The 15,184-nt window shown below is 39.4% G+C and overlaps 1 pseudogene across 1 annotated transcript in view; it reads left to right on the top strand.

Moving 5' to 3' along the window:
* The window catches only part of LOC145506019 (solute carrier family 71 member 2-like), a 127,777-nt pseudogene that overhangs the window by 110,574 nt on the left and 2,019 nt on the right, over window positions 1-15,184 (top strand). Inside the window, exons 9-11 of the transcript XR_014053453.1 lie at window positions 11,103-11,215; window positions 12,682-12,779; window positions 14,550-14,692. The product of XR_014053453.1 is annotated as a solute carrier family 71 member 2-like (transcript). The remainder of the gene's footprint in view (window positions 1-11,102; window positions 11,216-12,681; window positions 12,780-14,549; window positions 14,693-15,184) is intronic.

The following is a 15,184-nucleotide window of genomic DNA, read 5'->3' as shown; positions in this document are numbered from 1 at the left end:
GTCATCTTTGATTTCTTTCATCAGTGTCTTATATTTTTCTGTGTACAGTTCTTTTGTCTCCTTAGGTAGGTTTATTCCTAGATATTTTATTCTTTTTGTTACAATGGTGAATGGGAATGATCCCTTTATTTCTCTTGCTGATTTTTCATTGTTAGTATACACAAATACAAGCGATTTTATTGTATTGATTTTGTTTCCTGCAACTTTGCTAAATGCACTATTTAGCTATAGTAATTTTCTGATAGTGTCTTTAGGGTTTCCTATGTATACTATGATGTCATCTGCAAATAGTGGGAGCTTTACTTCTTCTTTTCCAACCTGGATTTCTTTGATTCCTTTTTCTTCTCTGATTGCTGTACCTAAGGCTTAAAAAATATGAATAATAGTGGTGAGAGTGGACACACTTTTCTTGTTCCTGATATTACGGGGAATGCTTTCAGTTTTTCACCATTGAGAATCATTCATTGTAGAGATAGGTTCCTTCTGTACTCATTTTTAGAAGAGTTTTAATCGTAAATGAGTGCTGAATTTTGTCAAAGACTTTTTCTACATCTATTGAGATGATCATATGGTTTTTATCTTTCAATTTGTTAATATGGTGTATCACATTGATTGATTTGCATATATTGAAGAATCCTTGCATCCCTGGAATAAACCCAACTTGATCATGGTGCATGAGCTTTTTAACGTGTTCTTGAATTCTCTTTGGTAGAGTTTTTTTCAGGAGTTTTGCATCTATGTTCATCAGTGATATTGGTCTGTAGTTTTTTTGTGTGTGTGTTGTCTTTGTCTGGTTTTGGTATCAGGGTGATGGTGGCCTCGAAGAATGAGTTTGGAAGTGTTCCTTCTTCTGGAATTTTTTGAAAGAGTTTTAGAAGGATAGGCATTAGCTCTTCTCTAACATTTGCTGGAATTCACCTGTGAGGCCATCTGGTCCTGGGCTTCTGTTTTTTGGGAGATTTTTGATCACAGTTTTGATTTCAGTGCTTGTAATTGGGTTGTTCATAATTTCTTTCTGGTTCATTCTTGGAAGATTGAACTTTTCAAAGAATCTGTCCATTTCTTCCAGGTTATCCATTTTATTGCCATATATTTGTTCATAATAGTCTCTTACAGTCCTTTGTATTTCTGCATTGTCTGTTGTAACCTCTCCTTTTTCATTTCTAATTTTGTTGATTTGATTCTTCTCTCTTCTGTTCTCGATGAGTCTGGCTAAAGGTTTGTCAACTTTGTTTATCTTCTCAAAGAACCAGCTTTAAGTTTTATTAATCATTACTGTTGTTTCTTTCATTTCTTTTTCATTTACTTCTGCTCTGATCTTTATTATTTCTTTCCTTCTGCTATTTTTGGGTGATTTTTTTGTTTGTTTGTTCGTGTTCGGTTGTATTAGGTGTAACGTTAGGTTGTCTATACGATGTTTTTGTTTCTTGAGGTAGGATTGTATGGCTATAAACTTTGCTCTTAGAACTGCTTTTGCTGCATCCCATGGTTTAGAGTTGTCATGTTTTCATTGTCGTTTGTTTCTATGAATGTTTTGATTTCCCTTTTGATTTCTTTAGTAACCTGTTGCTTATTTAGAAATGTATTGTTTAATCTCCATGTGTTTGTGTTTTTTACAGTATTTTTCATGTAATTGAAATCTAGTCTCATAGCATTGTGGTCAGAGAAGACAACTTGATATGATTTCAGTTTTCTTAAATATACGGAGGTTTGATTTGTGACCCAAGATGTGGTCTATCCTGGAGAATGTTTTGTGTGCACTTGAGAAGAAGGTGTATTCTTCTGCATTTGGATGGAAGGTCCCGAAGATATCAATGAGGTCCATCTCGTCTAATGTATCATTTAAGACTTGTGTTTCCTTATTAATTTTCTGTTTTGATGATCTGTCCATTGGTGTAAGTGGAGTGTTAAAGTCTCCTACTTTATTGTGTTACTGTCAGTTTCTCCTTTTTTGTCTGTTTGTGTTTGTCTTATGTATTGAGGTATTCCTATGTTGGGTGCATAGATATTTACAATTGTTATGTCTTCCTCTTAGATTGATCCCTTAATCTATCTGTAGTGTTTTTTCTTATCTCTTGTAATATTCTTTAAGGACTGCTTTGTCTTATACAAGGATTGCTACTCCAGCTTTCTTTTTTTTACATTTGCATGGAATATATTTTTCCATCCTCTCACTTTCAGTCTATATATGTCTTTAGGTCTGAAGTGGGTTTCTTGTAGACAGCATATATTTGGGTCTTGTTTTTATATCCATTCAGCCAGTCCGTGTCTTTTGGTTGGAGTATTTAATCCATTGACTTTTAAAGTAATTGTTAATATATATGTTCCTATTGGCATTTTCTTAATTGTTTGGGGTTTGTTTTTGTGGATCCTTTTCTTCTCTTATATTTCCTGACTATGTAAGTATATGTTGAATACATGTTGTAAAACCGGTTTGGTGGTACTGAATTCTCTTAACTTTTACTTGTCTGAAAAGTTTTTGATTTCTCCATCAATTTTGAATGATATCCTTGCCAGATAGAGTGATCTTGGTTGTAGATTTTTCCTTCTTAGTACTTTAAATATATCCTGCCATTCTCTTCTGGCCTGCAGAGTTTCTGCTGAAAGATCAGCTGTTAAAACATACGGGGTTTTACTTCTTTGTTACTTGTTGCTTCTCCCTTGCTGCTTTTAATATTCTTTCCTTGTGTTTAATCATTTTTAGTTTGATTAGTATGTGTCTATGTGTGTTTCTCCTTTGTTTATCCTGTATAGAACTCTTTGCACCTCTTGAATTGGATTGACTCTTTCCTTTTCCATGTAGGGGAAATTTTCCACTGTAGTCTCTTCAAAAATTTTCTCATCCCATTTATTTATTTTTCTCTTCTTCTAGGACTCCTATAATTTGAATATTGGTGCATTTGATATTGTCCCAGAAATTCCTGCGACTATCCTCAGTTCTTTTCATTCTTTTTACTTTATTCTGCTCTTCAGAAGTTATTTCCACCATTTTCTCTTACAGCTCACTGATCCATCCTTCTTCTTCAGACGTTCTGCTATTGATTCCTTCTAAAGTGTTTTTAATTTCAGTAATTGTGTAGTTTGTATGTTTATTCTTTAATTCTTCTGGGTCTTTGTTAATTGATTCTTGCATTTTCTCCATTCTGTTTTCAAGGGTTTTGATCATCTTTACTAGCATTATTCTGAATTCTTTTTCAGGTAGATTGCCTATTTCCTCTTCATTTATTTGGACTTCTGTGTTTCTAGTTGGTTCCTTCATTTGTGCAGTATTTCTCTGCCTTTTCATTTTGTTTTTTTTAACTTACTGTGTTTGAGGTCTCCTTTGCCCAGGCTTCAAGGTTGAATTCTTTCTTTGGTTTGGTTTCTGCCGTCCTAAGGTTCGTCCAGTGGTTTGTTTAAGCTTAGTATAGGGTGAAATTTGCACTGTTTTTTTTTTTTTTTTCTGATGGGCAAGGCTGAGTGAGGTGGTAATCCTGTCTGCTGATGATTGGGTTTGTATTGTTTGTTGTTTGGATCAGGCGTTCTGCACAGAATGCTACTGGTGGTTGGGTGATGCTGGTCCTTGTATTCAAGTGGTTTCCTTTCTGGGAGTTCTCACTATTTGATGCTCCCTAGGGTTAGGAGTTCTCTGGTAGTCTAGGGTCTTGGAGTCAGTGCTCCCACTTCAAAGGCGCAGGGCTTGATCTCTGGCCAGGAACAGAGATTCCATAGGTGTTTTTTTTATGGTGCTAAATGGTATTAGAACAAATACCAAAAATGATAAACCAAAGATGAACCCCACACAAATGCCAGTTACAAAATCAAGGAAAGATTAATTAACATAATGGAATATACACATATACATATACACGCATAAGCAAAATCAAAAACATTCTAGTAGAAATAAAGTATAATAGATTGACCTGATGAACAAAGGAAACCAAAAATGATATCTACCAGTTAAGAACAAAACTAACTAAAGCACAAACTGGACAACAAAACTAAAGCAAGGTACCACCTGGGGAATAAAGAAATGAGAACAAAACTAACAAATATGGTGAGGTAAAGAACAGAAATGCAAATTTAAACAGAGGTAGATAAAAAAGATTTATATATATATTAAAGATTAAGTTCAAGGGGAAAAGAACAGTAGGAAAGGCAAACAAAGGAATAAATGTAGAAAAGATAATAGGTTTAAAAATTTTTTTTTAATTACAAAAAGCAGAAAAAAAGAAGAAAAAGAAAACACCACAAAACTGCAAAAGGCCAATGTAGACCCAGAGGTTTATAACAGCAATAAAAAAGTGTGATTAAGTGTGATTGGAAAAATCTCAAAAGCTTAATTAGATTTCATAGTGCTAATAAAATTCACAACTACAATAGAGGGAGGAAAAAAAAGGGGGTGGGGGAATCCAAAAGAAACTACAGAGCTAATCAAAGTATAGGAATAATAAATGTCTTCATTGAATATCTGCTGTCAGCGTCCTCTCCCTCACTGGGAGTCACAGTTCACCTCACCTCTCCAAGATGCCCTCAACATTGCTCTGGTCTCTGAACCTGCTGTGGGGCAGCTCAGACTCTCATTTGGTCCTACTTCTGTGTGTTCTTGCTCAAATGTTCACAGCTGTCAGAACTAGTGCGTTTTCTTTTGTGGGAGCTCTCAGTGACCTTTTTTATATTCCATAGGCACAGAATCTGCCTAGTTGATCATGTGGATTTAGTCTGCAGCTTATGCAGCTGGTGGGAAGGTTTTAGGTCTTCTGCCTTAGCCACACTTCCCCCTGGGTTTCAATTGTGGTTTTATTTCCACCGCTGCATGTGGGTCTTCCACTGGGGTTTGCTCCTGAAGCTGCCCTGGAGGACTTGGGTTTGCCCCTGTGAGGGCCAGGTGTGGAGGTGTTACAGCTGCTTGGGTCTTAGGGGTTCTGACATTCCCAAGTACTTGGGGAGCTGGTGTGTAGGGCAGCAGGAATATAGTGCTCTAGAAGGGTATGACAACCAGTATAGGCCAATACACTCCAGTATTCTCACTTGGAGAACCCCCCTGACAGAGAAGCCTGGCAGGCCACAGTCCACAGGGTCAAAAAGAGTTGGATACAACCAAAGCAATCCCCTGTTCATAGATGCAAGACTTTTTTTTTCCTGTGGCAGCTCTGCCTGTTAAGGGTTGAGCGTGAAGGTGGCTCATCTGCTTAGGTCCCGCGGACCTTGGCAGCGCCAAATGTGCAAGGACATGGACTGCCTCAGCCACAGGAGTTATGGCCCTATCACAGTCTTTTTTCGAGCCTCTGGTAGCTGGTGATCGAAGGCCTCTTTAGATATTCTTTCTCTGTAGCTCCATCCATTCATGCATTTAGAGGGCTCTCTTGCCTAGGGTCCTTCTCTGTTGTTCTACACATCAAGCACATCAAGGGGCCCCCTGGGTGGGGTCCTACTCGATAGTTTGGTGCATCAGTCACTGAAAGGAGCACACTGGGTGGGGTCCTACTCTGTAGTTCAGTGCATCAGGCACTTGATGGGCCAGCCTCTCTATTGTTCTGTGCCAGTGCTGACGTGTGGGGAGAGAGGGCTCTGGTGATGGCTCCACCCTCTAGGCGTAACTCACCAGTATCACCTTGCATCCATGGCTGCCTGGCTCTCCTCCACAGGCATTTACCACCACACACTCCTCCCTCACGGCCCCTCAGCCTGTGTCTCTGCCGTCAACAGCAGCCCTTGCCCTGGGGTTGTTCCACGATCCCTAAACTCCAACTCCCAGTTGCTGCGCCTTCCAGGGGACCTGTGTCCCTGTCCAGGGTATATGTGGCTGCAGCAAGGACAGTCAGATTCTCATTCCATTTAGGCTGCCACAGATGAGCTGCCTCACTCTCAGCCTCCTCTGACCCAGCCAATTGCCCTGATGTGGGGATCGGACCCCTGCTTCAGTTCCCAACCTGCCGAGGACAGATCCGGTCCTACTGACACTCCTGTTTTTCCCCCTAGTTCCTTCATCCTACTGAGTTTTGTGTGGTTCTATATATTCTTTTCCATTGGTCAAGTACTCCTGTCTGCTTTCAGCTTGTGTACTGCAAGTACTTCTGTGTCTGAAGGTATATTCCTGATGTATCCGTGGAGAGAGATGTATGCCACATCCACCTACTCCTCCACCATCTTGTTCCTTCTGGAATTTAATATAAATTTTTAGTGCTTTTTAGAATATGTGTGGTTACCCCTAATACATAGGTTTGGCACATAAAAATTTGTTTTTACAACCACCAACCATAGTCTTTCTCTACTATTCTGAAATTAACCAGAAGAATGTTTCAATATTATTTTAATACTGAAAAATAGTGGAAGTGAAAATTTGTAAATATTACAATTTTTGCTATCCACAAAACTGAAGAAATGTGGTAAGTCAGTACATTAGGATTATATGTAATTACTTCATGGCAATTAGAGGGGGAAAAGGTGGAAGTAGGTAGAGATTTCCTCTTCCTGGGCTCTAAAATCACTGCAGATGGTGACTGCAGCCTTGAAATCAGAAGACGTTTGCTTCTTGGAAAGAAAGTGGTGACAAACCTAGACAGTGTGTTGAAAAGCAGAGACATCACCCTGCTGGAAAAGGTCCGTATAGTCAAGGCTATGGTCTTCCCAGTGATCACGTACAGTTGTGAGAGCTAGACCATAAAGAAGACAGAGCAGCAAATAACTGATGCTTTCAAACTGTGGTGCTGGAAAAGACTCCTGAGAGTCCCTTGGACAGCAAGGAAATCAAACCAGTCAATCTTAAGGGAAATCATCCCTGAATCCTCTTCAGAAGGACTGGTGCTGAAGCTCAAAACTCCAGTATTTGGTTATCTGATGTGCACAGCAGACTCACTGGAAAAAGCCCCTCATGCTGGGAAAGATTGAGGGCAGAAGTAAAAGAGGGTGTTAGAGGATGAGATGGCTGGATGGCATCACCGATGCAATGGACATGAACTTGGGCAAATTTTAGGAGATGGTGAGGGACAGGGAGGCTGGTGTGCTGCAGTCCATGAGGTTGCAACGAGTTTGACATGACTAGGCAACTGAACAACAACAATTAAACGTTTCCCCATCTTTTTTAAATACAGGACCACCAAAAGCAGGGCATATGTGCTTCAAGTTAATTCATTGATATGCGCTTAGGTACATTCACTATGTTGTATGGGACTGCAGAGAGGCTGTTTCCCTGAAATAGCTATGTTGTTCAGTTGCTAAGTCATGTCCAACTTTTTATGACCCCATAGACTGCAGCATGCCAGCTCCTCTGTCCTCCACTATTTCTCAGAGTTTGATCAAATTCATGTCCATTGAGTCAGTGATGCTATCTAACCATCTCATCCTCTGCAGCCCCCTTTTCCTTTTGCCTTCAATCTTCCCAGCATCTGGATCTTTTCCAGTGAGTTGGCTCTTCCCATCAAGTGCCCAAACTATTGGAGCTTCATCCTCAGCATCAGTCCTTCCAGTGAGTATTCAGGGTTGATTTCCTTTAGAATTGGCTGGTTTGATCTCCTTGCAGTCCAAGGGACTCTGAAGAGTTTTCTCCAGCACCACATTTCTAAAGCATCAATTCTTCAGTGCCCAGCCTTCTTTATGACACAACTTACATCCGTATATGACTACAGAAAAACCATAGCATTGACTATACGGACCTTTGACAGCAAAGTGATGTCTCTGCTTTTTAATATGCTGTCTAGGGTTGTCATAGCTTTCCTTCCAAGGAGCAAGTGTGTTTTAATTTCATGGCTACAGTCACTGCAGTGATTTTGGAGCCCAAGAAAATAAAATCTCTCACTGTTTCCACTTTTTCCCCTTTTATTTGCTGTGAAGTGATGGGACTGGATGGCTTGATCTTAGTTTTTTTAATGTTGAGTTTCAGGCCAACTTTTTCACTCTTATCAAGAGGCTCTTTAGTCCCTCTTTGGTTTCCTAGCATTAGAGCGGTATCATCTGCATATCTGAGGTTGTTGATATTTCTCCTAGAAGTCTTGATTCCAGCTTGTGATTCATCCAGCTCAGCATTTCTCATGACATACTTGGCATATAAATTAAATGAGCAAGGTGACAATATACAGCCTTCACGTACTCGTTTCCCAATTTGGAACCAGTCAGTTGTTCCACGTCCGATTCTTACTTTGCTTCTCGACTTGCATACAGGTTTCTTGGGAGACAGGTAAGGTGATCTGGTATTCCCATCTCTTCAAGAATTTTCCACAGTTTGCTGTTTTCCACACAATCAAAGGCTTTAGAATAGTCAGTGAAGCAGAAGTAGATGTTTTTCTGGAAGTCCCTTGCTTTCTCTATGATTCACCGGGTATTGGCCATTTGATCTCTTATTCCTCTGCCTTTTCTGATCCCAGCTTGAACATCTGGAAGTTCTTGATACATGGACTGCTGAAGCCTCGCTTGAAGAATTTTAAGCATAACCTTGCAAGCATGTGAAATGAGTGCAATTGTATGGTAGTTAGAACATTATTTGACATTGCTCTTCTTTGGGATTGAAATGAAAACTGACCTTTTCTAGTCCTGTGGCCACTGCTCAGTTTTCCAAATTTGCTGATGTACTGAGACAAAGACTTCTTATCTCTCCTTGCTATTTTTTGCATTCAATTGGGTATATCTCTATCTTTCTCCCTTGCCTTTCGCTTCTCTCCTTTCCTCAGCTGTTTGTAAAGCCTTCTCAGACAACCACTTTGCCTTCTTGCATTTCTTTTTCTTTTGAGATGGTTTTGGTCATTGACTCCTATACAATGTTGCAAATCTCCATCCATAGTTCTGTAGTCACTCTCTCAGATCTGTTGAATCTATTCATCATCTTCATTGTATAATCATAAGGGATTTGATTTAGATCTTACCTGAATTGCTCAGTGGTTTTCCCTACTTTCTTCAGTTTAAGCCTGAATTTTACAATAAGGAGAGGATGATCTGAGCCACAGTCAGCTCTAGGTCTTGTTTTTGCTGAGTGTATAAAGCTTCTGCATCTTTGGCTGCAAAGAATATAATCAATCTGGTTTCGGTATTGACATGGTAAAATCCATGTGTGGAGTCATCCCTTATATTGTTGGAAGAGGGTGTTTGTTATGACCAGTGCGTTCTTTTGGCTAAAGTCTGTTAGCCTTTGACCTGCTTCGTTTTGTACTCCAAGGCCAAACTTGCCTGTTACTCCAGATATCTCTTGACTTCCTACTTTTGCATTCCAGTCCCCTATAATGAAAAGGACATATCTTTTTGGTGTTACTTCTAGAAGGTCTTGTAAGTCTTCAGAGAACTGTTTGACTCCAGCTTCTTCAGCATTAGTGGTTGGGGCATAGACTTGGGTTACTGTGATGTTGGAATGGTTTGCCTTGAAAATGAACTGAGATCATTTTATTGTTTTTATGATTGCACACAAGTACTGCGTCTTGGACTCGTTTGTTGACTATGAGGGCTGCTCCATTTCTTCTAAGGGATTCTTGCCCACAGTAGTAGATATAATGGTCATCTGAATTAAATTCACCCATTCCTGTCCATTTTAGTTTACTGATAATTAAAATGTCGATTTTCACTCTTCCATCTTGTGCTTGACCACGTCCAACTTGACTGATAAACATAACATTCCAGGTTCCTATGCAGTATTGTTCTTTACAGCATCAGACTTTCTTTGATCACCAGATACACACACAGCTAAGTGTCATTCCTGTTTTGTCCAACCCACTTAATCCTTTCTGCAGCTGTTCATACTTGCCCTCTGATCTTCCCCAGTAGCATATTACATTCCTTCCGACTTGGGGGGCTCATCTTCTGGTGTCATATCTTTTTGCCTTTTCATACTGCTCGTGAGGTTATCCAGGCAAGAACACTGAAGGGGTTTGCCATTCCCTCCTCCAGTGGATCACGTTCTGTCAGAACTCTTCACTATGACCCGTCCATGTTGGATGGCCCTGCAGGGCATGGCTCATAGCTTCATAGAGTTATGCCAGCCCCTTTACGACAAGGCTGGGATCCATGAAGGGGCCATATGTTGTTTTAAAGCATGGTAGGCCACGTGGAACACTCTTCTGTGATAACTCTGTCCGGAAGAGAAATGAGAATGCCACAAAATTGTTTTCCCAAAATACTAGAACTGATATACCTCATAGGAGTACATTCAGGTAAACGCCTTTTACTTTTTAACTGTATCAGTCAGTGTAAATTATGTTAACCTTTCAAGTTGCTTATGTTTTTTGTTGTTGTTGTTGTTTTTTAATATTAACTCTGGTTAGTTAGCCCAAGATTCATCTTTTATCTTATCCCCTTTCAGTCTGTCTCACCTAACTTTTTCAGCAGAGTGGTGGCTCAGACGGTAAAGAATCTGCCTGCAGTGTGGGAGACCTGAGTTCAATTCCTGGGTTAGGAAGGTTCCCTGGAGAAGGGAATAGCAACCCACTCCGGTGTCCTTGCCTAGGGAATTCCATGGATAGAGGAGGCTGGCGGGCTGTATAGTCCGTGGGGTTGCAAAGACTCGGACATGACTGAGTGACTAACACATTTTATATTTGTTAAAATCATATTTAAATCAATCCAACTTTGTGAAACTGTTAACTCCCACAAATTGGACTACAAGGAGGTCAAAGCAGTCAATCCTAAAGGAAATCAACCCTGAATATTCACTGGAAGGAGTGCAGCTGAAACTCTAATGCTCTGGCCACCTGATAACAAAGAGCCAACTCATTGTAAAAGACCTTGATGCTGGAAAACATTGAAGGCAGGAGGAGAAGGGGGCAACAGAGGATGAGATGGTTCAGTGGCATCACTGACTCAATGGACATGAGTTTGAGCAAACTCCAGGATATAGTGGAGGAGAGTGCAGCCTGACGTGCTGCAGTCCATGGGGTCGAAGAGTTAGTAACTGAACAACAACAAGCAACACATAAACAGATTTTTTGGGAGGAGGCTGAAGGCCCTGAGCCCAAGTCAGTTTGGGAAGCCCTCGAAGCTTCACTCCTTTTAGAGCTGCATCAGTACTGTGTGGTTCCCAAGGTCTCAGGTCACGTGGGCTGCAATTGGAGGTTCTTGGCCACCACCAATGGGCTTTTCCACAGAGCTTGCATCAAATATCTGTGCTTATATGATGTCTAATGATTGTCCCCTTTGCTTTGCAGACGGTCTTTCTTACTAGCTTGATGAGATCATTAGGGAATAAGAACACTGTTCTCCTTGGTTTGGGCTTCCAGATGTTCCAGTTAGCCTGGTACGGTTTTGGATCTCAAGCATGGTAAGTCTCTCTGATAGAGTCTCATGACAGATTTATCTTTTAGAGGAGCTTGAATTCGTTGAGTGTTCATGCAAAAGAAGCAGGACTTATTTTACTAGCAAAGTGTATTCAAAATTTCAAAAACTCTTTAGACTTAGTTTGAGGAAGGGTATAGCTAGATAATCCCGCATTATTCAGACAGATTGCCTTCACCTCAGCAAGCTTTCAGTAAGATGCTACTTAACTAAATATAAGTATCTCTTTCTCCAACCCTCCAAAAAAAGTTTCATGCCTAATTGTTAAACACATTTGTCAGTTTTTGGTGACAGCACATATAGTCAAAAACAAAACAAGAAAACAAGGAAATATGTCTGATTATGGCAGGATTTACTGCTATAATTAGCTGAGTGACATTGGACAGTGACATAATCTTTATAATATAATATAATCTTAGATAAACACTAAGATCTGCTCCAAAAGCTTCTGTACCCAGAGACAGTTATTACTTCTAACAATTAGATTCCTGTTAATAAGAAAGCGAGTCAAATTAAGCCCTGTGGAATAAGAAAAGATAAAAAAAAGTGAATGCTATTTTGTTGTGAGGCAGGTTCCCTCATGTGCCTATTACCAAATACTACAGTTCATATCTTCATTTAAAATGTTTCACTTGGTCCTTATTTTACAACCAGAAATGAAGGACACAGGTTAGAACTTGAAATGCTTTAGGTGGTCAGTGGTAGATTCTTCTTGCTCTTGGAAACCTTAATTTCAGTCCCATGAACTTTGGTTCAACAGCTAATTCTATCAACCTAAAGTGTTTTTCCTTTTAAAAGTAAGGTTATTCTTGTCATCCCCAAGACAGTCTGGCCAAACAGGTTTTTAGCTCAATTGGCACTGGACTTTGCTCACACTCACGCTTAATACTAACACACACATAAGTTCAAAGGAACATAGGTTCCTTTCATTGAGACAAAGGTCTAAAGGAAGCAGACTTGGAAATCTGCAAGATGTCATCCTGAACTTCAGGTCTCCATTTTTTTCTGTTGGTTGCACACAACACTTTATTGAGGGTAGAAAACTGAGCAGCCTAAGGGCAGTTTGGAGGTGAGCCTTTGAAAAGTATAAAGAAAAAAGTGGAAAATTGGTGAGAAAAAATGTGGATTTATAGAAACAAGAAATCCTTTTGAATTTCATTGAGCTTGCATTTGAAGGTGGCAGTAGAGAAACCAGGAAGAAAAACATATTTTGACAGGTAAGATAAAGAAACGAAACTTTCCCAGCTCATGAAGTGATCAGTATTAGTATTAACAGTGTGCTGTGTAACTTTCTAGGTTTTTTAAAAAAAAAAAATTTTTCAAAGAGAAAAAAATAAATACAACTTAGTGCAAGACACAGACAGCATTTTGTGCTTTTGCCGCTTGTACTCTGAATAGCGCTCTCATTGGGGCTAGCCTGCCCCCTGACCACAGCCTGACCTGTCATTGCAGGATGATGTGGGCAGCAGGGATTGTGGCCGCCATGTCCAGCATTACGTTCCCAGCAGTCAGTACTCTCGTCTCTCAGAATGCAGAGTCAGATCAGCAAGGTGAGGTCACTGTCCCCCTCACTGTTTCTTTCCCTCAGTGGAGATGTACCTGCCAGAAGCATGAGCATCTCTGACCCTCTTTCCATATCAGCATAGAAACAGGTTACAGCTGTGTGGTCCCTGCTGAACAATCATACTTCTTTACTTTGACAAATAGGAAAATTCTCTTTTCCTTCCTGCTTTGATTTTATACTCATATTTTTGAAATCTGGACACAGCAAGTCAGAATACTTAGAAATACAGCTATCTAATTTCTCTCTCCAGTTTTGACTCTCCTTTTATGTTACCATCATAATTTACTAGACTATACTCATATTTTAACAAATATCTGTTAAATAATGATAGACTAGCTAGAAAAACAGTGAGTTCTTTATTTAATCACTGTAATCACTGAAGTTTCTTCAATGTGGAATCACTCAAAGTCCATTATTTACTCAGTTTAGAAGATGATTCTTTGAGCAGATAAAGAGCAGATCAATCTGTGTAGTTCTTGATAATTAGATGCAGAGTGAGAGGCAAAAGTAAGATGACTGTGTAGAGTAGCACCGTAAGTGTCTAGACTCTTCATCCTTCTTGTGCCTCTGGATTCCGTATCAGGTACTTCTTACTGCTGAAATTAATTATTTTCCTTCTCCATCACTTAATGGTTTACCTGACTATAGTTAGAAAATAGTGAGTTTTAGAAGAAAAAAAATTTTGCCTTAGAAATCTTTAAAAAGTTTCAATAAAAAAAAAAACTAGATTGGAAAATATAGTTCATTGGTTGCACTTATTTTTTCACATTGGAAATTAGCCATTTTATTCATATCTACTTTTTTAATTTTTATTTTTTTTTTTTACAACAGATCCATGCTGGTTATCTATTTTAAATATAACAGTATCATTTGAAGACCTCAAATCTGTGTGTTACCCTGGTCATGGTCATTTAGTTGACTGCATCCTTGGGAGATGTTGTGGTTCAAGTAAAGGCATGAGCTATCTGTGAAGGATGGGCATTGCCTTGGCTCTAAGAGACTCTTATCTTGCCTCTCAGGGCATGAATTTGCTTTGGCTTTTTTTATGCTTACATGTATTAATACAGATGTTTCTAAATGTCAGCATATAAACTTATTAGAACACAGTATATTAGGTTGAATGGTATTTGACTATTTTTGACTTACAGAAACATACATTCAAGCTAATTTTTTACCTTCCACATGAGACACCAGAGATCCCTAGAAATTGACACTTCTGGGATTTTTCAGTACAGGTGTACTTGGAGTACAGTGATGACTGTGAGGAATAGAATCTGTCAGAAGGTGCTGGAAGCACACAGATTCAGGACCCCTGTGGACTGACCCTTGGGCAGAGGTACAAGAGGCAAAGGACAGATTTTTATTGTAAAAGCACCATTAAATAAGTAGAAGAGGAAAATCTCAATCTGCAAAAAAGTAGAAATTGCCTGTAAATTGAGAATATTAAATTGTTCGTTTTATCGTTCCCTGTTTATAGGAAGATCTGTTGTTCAGGGGGAATTCAGCCTCAAAGGGATTTTAGAAACATCGGTGTCATTTCATATCCTTAGAGATCTTAGGACAGGTAGTGAGGACAGCATTATAAGGGCATAGAAAAGGACAAGGAAACATTTGTACAGTGAATGGATATCAGTATGATGGGTACTCAGTCCAGCTTAATCAGTATTTTATAGTTTGAAAGAAAGGGCTCTGAAGTCTCCAATCTTGAGACGCTTTTTCTGAGAAGACTGGCTCCCTTCTCTTTGTTCTGGCTTAGGAGTTGCCCAGGGTATCATAACTGGAATAAGAGGACTCTGTAATGGACTGGGGCCAGCCTTGTATGGCTTCATATTCTACATGTTCCATGTGGAACTGACTGAGTTGGAACCAGAATTGATTTCTAACAATGCTGCCCTACAGGTAATTTGGTAATAAGCCTAGTTTTTAACAATTGTATCTGATTAGAGCAAAAACTTATGACATTAAATTTGGAAAGTGTTCTTATTTTTATAATATTACTAAATATTTGAGAGTAGTAAGTGTTGTGTTCATTGCTTCTTGGGACTAGGGAGGGATCATTTCAGTGATAATGTCTTACGTAAAATATTTTTCTTGCCTTTGTTCAGATTCTGTTTTCACCTACATAATTTCTCTGGTTAGAATGCTGTCCTCTGGTGAAACTCAGGCCAAATAAAAGATAAATGACCTAAACTTCCAGCTACAAATTGAGCTAAAGTGCTTTTTCTACCTTTTATTTGCTGTTACTTCCCTCCTTCCAATCTATGTTTAATATAGATTTCTGTACAAAACTGGAGTTAATGTTCTTACGTGTACAGACTGCATGATCTCAGGTCACAGGGCAAGATTAGAGAGACCAGCTGTGCTGACATGTTTGGTTAAGCTGTCGGAAAG

Source organism: Giraffa tippelskirchi, chromosome 1 (assembly GCF_054371585.1).
Source record: "Giraffa tippelskirchi isolate mGirTip1 chromosome 1, T2T-mGirTip1v1.2.pri, whole genome shotgun sequence".
NCBI classification, from domain to species: domain Eukaryota; kingdom Metazoa; phylum Chordata; class Mammalia; order Artiodactyla; family Giraffidae; genus Giraffa; species Giraffa tippelskirchi.
The sequence above is the reverse complement of the archived record's forward strand: the minus strand, read 5'-3'. Positions and strand labels throughout refer to the sequence as shown.